The 6948-nt window shown below is 39.3% G+C and overlaps 1 pseudogene; it reads right to left on the bottom strand.

Annotated features, from left to right (window-relative positions):
* Positions 1–5342: 5342 nt before the first annotated feature.
* On the bottom strand, positions 5343–6581 carry LOC100339059 (trafficking protein particle complex subunit 13 pseudogene; annotated as a pseudogene).
* Between the last annotated feature and the right edge of the window lie 367 nt (positions 6582–6948).

Below are 6948 nucleotides of genomic sequence, written 5' to 3'. Positions count from 1 at the left end.
ACCAGGAGAAGCACCTGGCTCCTGCCATCGGATCAGCGCGGTGCGCCGGCCATGGCAGCCATTGGCAATGGCAAAAGGAAGGCCTTTCTCTCTGTCTCTCTCACTGTCCACTCTGCCTGTCAAAAAAAAAAAAAAAAAAAAAAGGAGAAAGCAGTTCTATTAAAGATATTAAAGCTATAATCAGTAAATTTTGCAAATATTATACAAATGAGTTAGTTCATCAGCAAATCAGTCATTTGGCACATCAGTTTGCTTCTGAGAAAGGGAAGATAGAGAAGTAGAAAGACCTGAGTTATATTTAGAAGATACTTTGGGTAAGATTTATTTGTATTGACTAAATGTGAAGACTCACGGAGAGAGGAGGTTAGGATTACACTTAGGTTTCTGTTTGGGGCAACTGGATGGATGCAATGCCATTTATCTCATCAAAGCAGGAGGAAGTTTGTGTTTGTGACAGACCCAGGATTTCAGCAGGATTCTCAGAAAACATGAGTTCATGAAATCTGAAGAGTCTGAGGTATTTCATGAGTATTTGCATAAGTGGGTCCAAATTTCACATGGTAGATCTGAGTTGAAGGCATTGATATTTCTGAGTGTTGTGATTGACACCATAGATTGACCACCCAACAACCATTCTTCCCATCTCCCTTGCTAACAGAACCACAATTTTATTCAGGCAGTGATACACTCGGTTCATGTTATGAATAAAAGTTGGTTAAGTCAACCATGGTAAACCCATTTCTCTTTGCCAGGGATTAGTTGAGGATGAATACTAATATTTGATCCATTTCTAAAATGAGGGAAGCCCACTGGGGAACTTCTAAGAAATATTTTTCTCCCTGATAAAACAGAGTAGCTTTAAAGAAATGCTCTTCTTCCTTCAAAATGACCTTCTTTCCCATTTTAAATACATGATGTGAGAATCTGAGGCTTGGAGCTTCAGCCACCATTTTGAAACTGAGAGATGGTGGATCTGCAAGGCAGAGTGTGGGTGCCTAATTACAACTCTGAACCCCTGATCTACCCTGGGAATAGACTATCTCCAGACTTCGGGTTCTCTGCAATACTTATATATCATTGTAATGCCAGTACTGGGGCCATTTATAACCAAATTCTCCTTAGATAAGACAGACATCTTTGCAATCCCTTGGTCTCTATAGTCATATGAGTAAATGACATCAGTAGAGCTCAGAAAAAATATCAATGTTAAAAAGCCAAACAAGGGTCCAGCATTGTGGTGCACTGGATTAACCCAACACTTGTGATGCCAGCATCCCATATGGGCACTGAATCATGCCCTAGCTGCTCCATTTCCCATACACCTTCCTGCTTATGTGCCTCGGAAAGCAGCAGAAAATGGATCAAGTACTTGGATCCTTGCCACCCAGGATGAAGTTCCTGGTTCCTGGCTTCTGCCTGGCCCAGCCCTGGATACTGCAGGCATTTGGGGAGTGAACCAGTGAAGAGTTTTTTGTGTCTCTCCTTCTCTGTAACTCTCCATTTTAAGTAAATAAATGAGATTTTAAAAAAAATAGCAATCTGCTAAGGAGTCTGAGAGGGACTAGCCCAAGAGATGTTAAATCACGAAAATGACAGTAGTCATAATTTACTAGAAGGAAATAAAATAAACACAGCTCTGAAAATACTGTATGAGAATGCAATGGCAGATACAGATAAATTTCATCCTCCAGGTATCCAAACTTAGAGTGTACATGTCAAGTATGAACTACAGGTAAACCATGAACTTTTTATGATAATGACTTGTTTGTGCATGTCCATCAACTGTAAAACATCTGGAAGGAGAGGTGGATAATGGGGCAACTGTGCCAATGAGAGAAAATAGGACATATGGGAAACCTCTCTACTTTCCTCTCAATATTGCCATGAATCTAAAACTGCCCTAAAACGTTTTATTAAAAAAAAAAAGAATGTACCTCAAAACTGTCAATTTAGTTCTTCAATTGCAAATATATTCAAATATTTAGCCAAAGACAATATGAAAAACAAGATTTATGGGTCATTTTCTAAATATTTTTAAATTGCTGAGACTCAATTCTTTTTTTGTTGTTGTTGTTCCATTATCCTAATCAAGAATTAGATTGAAGTCATCCATTGACAGATAAAGTGAATATCTTCAAATTCCATGTTTGAGAGTTTCCATGCTTCTGTGGGTTTGGGTCATGAAATTCACTTGGCCCCAGAGAAATAATTGCTTGTCAGCTTGAAGCTAAGCCTGATGAATAATTTTGACAACACCATGCACCAAATTAATGAACTAGCCAACTTCAAATTTCCCTACTAGGTACTAGTTTTGCCAAGTGTTTAATTGTGACTGGATGTGATAAGTTATCCCTTTCCCTTCACTTAGAATAAATATTTATGACTGACTGACATTACATTATCCATATAATATATTTACTCTTTCATTGTGGTCCTGGTGAATTAAGGGCACAATATTACTCTGGACCATAACAGAGAAGACAGGGTCAGGGGACACTCTGTCAGATAGCAATGTAATTTCAGAAATGCTCAAGGTAAACCAACTGAGCACAAGGAAGAGGAAAGGGCATGGGAAAGAGCTCTAAAGTCCAGCAGAACTGGTATTGAATTTTGGCCCCACCATTCAGAAACAGCAAAATTAAGCAAGTTTCTCACAGTTTCTCAGTCTCTGTTTTCCATGTGCCAAACGGGGATATCATCATCAACTCCATAGAGTTGTGAGAACTAAATCATGTCTACAAAGAACTGTCATAGCACCTGGTTCATAATACATTGTTGATAAAAGCTAAAAGTTCTAAATTGATACATGTATAGGTTTTTTTTCATACTTTTTAAAGATTTATTTATTTATTCAAAAGTCAGAGTTACACAGAGAGGAGAGGGATGGTTCAGTCCCCATTTAGCCACAACGGCCGGAGCCACACCGATCTGAAGCCGGGAGCCAGGTGTTTCTTCCGGGTCTCCCATGCAGGTGGAGGGGTCCAAGGACTTGGGCCATCTTCTACTGTTTTCCCAGGCTACAGCAGAGAACTGGATCAGAAGTGGAGCAACTAGGTTATGAACTGGCGCTCATGTGGGATGCCGGCGCTTCAGACCAGGGCGTTAACCCATTGTACCACAGCGCCGGCCCCAGTGTTTTTCAATATTGGAAAGGGGTATTGAGGTTAAATATCTGTTAACTATGTTGCAAAAACATTCTCTCCAATCAATCACACTTTTCTTAAGTTTGGATATAGTTTCTTTCTTTGAGAAAAATGTTATTTTATGCTGTTCATGGGATTTTTTTCAGTCATTTATTGAAATTATAGCAAAATTATGGGGACAAACCTACATTTTCCTTGGTGTGTGTGCTCTCTGCCAGTTATTAACTTATTGGGCCCCTTTTATATTTTCATTTGTGATTTCAGGGTTGGAACTCTACATAGTGCATTTCAGACTTGTCAGGTAGCTTGTCAGTCTGGCTAACACAGGAGACTACAAAGCCAGAAAGAACTGCTCCTCCCTGACATCTTGCTATCATCTTTCTACCTGCTCCTGTTTCCTGTGTGGGATAACCCCGCAGTGCTTCACCATTCATGCAGTAGCATTTTCCCAGAGCAACAATGGAAGGCGGTTTGTAGTTTTCCCATCACTTGTGGCACAAGCTTTATCGTGCTCCTTCCCCCTCTGAGACACCAGTCCGGGGGAGCAGCAGTCCTCCTCAAACACTTGAGTTTCGTCCCATGGGCCTCCTCCTCAAAACATCAATATTTTAATAAATCCAACTTCCCTTTATTTCTGCCACCCTAGGGCGGAAGTTGCTTTCTGAAGCTGCTATAATCGTAATCACCTTTTCTTTCTTGTTTTTAAATTCTTTTTAAGGTTTATTTATTTAGTTGAAAGGCAGAGTGGGAGAGAAAGAGAGAGAATCAGATCAATCAATCCTCCATCTTCTGGTTTACTCCCCAGATGACCACAAAAACCACTGGGACTGGTCCAGGCCAAAGCCAGGAGCCTGGAATTCCAGCTATGTCTGGACCACTAACTGCTGCCTCCCCAGATGCATTAGCAGAAAGCCGGATCGAGAGTGGAGTAGTTGGGACTCAAATCAGCACTCCTATATGGGATACTGGTATTTCAAGACACAGCTTAATAATGGGCTGCACAATGCCGGCCCCTACAGTTCTCTGTCAATACTCTCAGTTATGTGGGTAACAACTATATATCTCATTATCTGTCTTTTCCATTATTTTGTCATTTCTTTAAACTGGCAAGGTTTCTTCCCTGGTCCCCTATCCTTATCTGGCTCTGGTAGCACAGTCAAGAAGCCTCTTTGAATGAGTTAGAAACTTTCTGTATTTTTTCATCTGCTCTTTCAGTAAAAACCTTCTATTGAAACTTCTGGGCCTGATGCCCTCTTAACAGGTAAATATTGGTAATAAATTTTAATTTATTTAATAAGTACAAGTCTATTAAATTTTTCTGTTATCTTCAAGTCAATTTTGATATATCAATTTTCTGAGAAAATAATTTTATTTTCAAATTTGTTGCTATTAAGTTGTTTCATTATCCTGATTTGCCTGGATATAGAACCTTAGGTTCCAAATCAAATTCTTGCAGGCCTTTGAAAATTTGGCCTGTTAGCATTCCACCAGAGGGAAGTCTGTTATTACTCAGCTTCTTTTTCTTTTTTAGAGAAAACTCCCATTTCTCTTTCCTTTCTTCTCCCTCTATAGAAGTTCCCTGGCTGTTTTCTTTTTTCTCCTTAGAATTAAGAATTTGTATCACATGGATTTTGTTATATTCACTCTGCCTGGAATTCTCTGAGCACTTTCAATCTAAGCACATATATCAGGTATTCAACCTAGTGGTTAAGACACCCAAGTCCCATGTGAGAGCGCCTGGGTTTGACATCCAGCTCCAGCACCTGACTCCAGCTTCCTGCTAATGCAGACTTGGGGAGGCAGAGGTGCTGGCCCAGGTAACTTGATTCCTGCCACTCCTGTGGGAAACCTGGATTGTATTCCTGGCTCTTACAGGCATTTAAGGAATGAACCAGTAGAAGGGAGCACTTTTTCTCCCTCTATGCCTCTTGAATGAATGAATAAATAAATAAAAGCTTTTTAAAAAGTTTATAGAACTAAAATTAAAAGGTAAATTTATTTTAGTATAAAAAATTTTGAAATTTATGGTTTTTTCATAATATACATTTTCTTTTTTCTGTTCAAAACAAATGTTTGCTATTCTAATTGTCTTACAAGAAAGAAATTTAAATAATATATAATGACTTGTACTGTTGACTTATTTTACAAAAGTGACAAAAATACTGAAATAAATGAAAAGTATAACATTGGAAATTGTCTTCAGTTTTCCACTTTAATGGCAGATGATACCACGCACACTTGTGCAATGTCATCATATTCATATGTTCTCTTTAAGAATGTATCTGTTAGTCTTAAGCCAGACACACTTTGTATTCCCTGTTCTGAAGACAACAGAGTAAGGGCAAGGCAGAGAGAGGAACTTGGGTGTAGCTTCCCAAGCTGTCTTCCTGAAATACCACACCAGTGGATGGAATTGGTATTGCACATTTCCAAAATCAGATCCACAGTCCTTTCACTGCTGCAGTTTGTTATTTTACAGGTAATGTGAAAAGGTTCATCAAGGTTCACAGTATCTGGGATCGCCTCCAAAGACAACCGAACATCTCCGTAACCGGGAGCCATTCTCTGAAGTTGGCTGGTCTGTAACCCTCCCTGCTCACCTTGATTTGATTTCCATACTATATCCAATTTTCCAATTTCTCTTACTCCCTTAATGATGCCTATTTTTTCTGCAAACTCCTTTTTGGGCGTTAGGCAGTATAAGTAGTGGCATGTATCCATTGGCTGCAAATACGCTCTTGATCCAAATGTAGATACACATTCTCCAGCTTCGCAGATTGAATTCGGTTCTGTTACACTGTACATCATAGATGGCTCCAATGAAACTTTCTCCATAAACACGGGTGAGGTTGTAATATTCTGAACCTGAGCTTCCAGAAATACTTCATCAGTCTCTGTGTCATAAAATTTGGTTTTCACATCCAATGGTTTCAGAACCTGAAATTTGAAGAATTTCCTAAAATACATTTTTTCTCTGCCCTGAGTTCCATAATTCACAGCACATACCAAGAGAGGTGTTCCAATTTCTTTTACTTCATGGTGTATGACATCATCAATCCAACAATCAAGTTTAAGTTCACTTACTGCCACATTCAAGGTTGACAGACTTGAACACTGAGAACTTGTTTGAAGATCAGCTTTTACCAATCTTTCTTTTACGCTTTGACTGCTATCAGTATGAATGCTGATATAACCGGAAAAAGGTCTCTCCCAGGAATATATTCTGGAAATTTTGTGGTATAGTCAACATTTCTCGCAACATTAAAATTTCCATACCATTTACAGTGCAAGGATCATCTCATCATTTGGTTAAAGAGATCTCCAGGTAAGCTTTCTCTTCACATGTTACTGGACTATATTGGTGAATAAAGTAGGCTTAGTCAGTGTTGTCACTTTTAGCACCAGCAGGTGTTCCTATTTGGGAGAATTCACTTCCATCTTGATGGGCACTTCTGACTCACAGCCTGTGGAAGCTGAAGAGGTTCAGCTTGGCCCAGGACAAAGCAAAATGAGCACGTTTGGAAAGAACAGGAGTCAAACGTCCTCAAACTGCTTGTCTTCTTTTTGCTGGTACCTTAAATTTTCCTTTTACCATGTTCTCTATGGGCCCAACGGATTCTTTTCACCAGAGCCATCCTTTGTCTCTTGGCAATCTATACCTAAAATACTCTAGCCATCTACAATCACACATCCCTACTTGAAGCAACTGGTCATGGTAACAATACCCATAATATGCATCTTCTACTACCTTTGTGAAGAGTCCTCATATGCACAGATTTCTAAAGAGAAATTTTATAACAAGAGA

This window comes from Oryctolagus cuniculus, chromosome 11, assembly GCF_051225735.1.
Source record: "Oryctolagus cuniculus isolate XC-2025 breed Fujian yellow rabbit chromosome 11, ASM5122573v1, whole genome shotgun sequence".
NCBI lineage: Eukaryota > Metazoa > Chordata > Mammalia > Lagomorpha > Leporidae > Oryctolagus > Oryctolagus cuniculus.
Note: the sequence above shows the minus strand (reverse complement) of the source record. Positions and strands in the feature narration are given on the sequence as shown.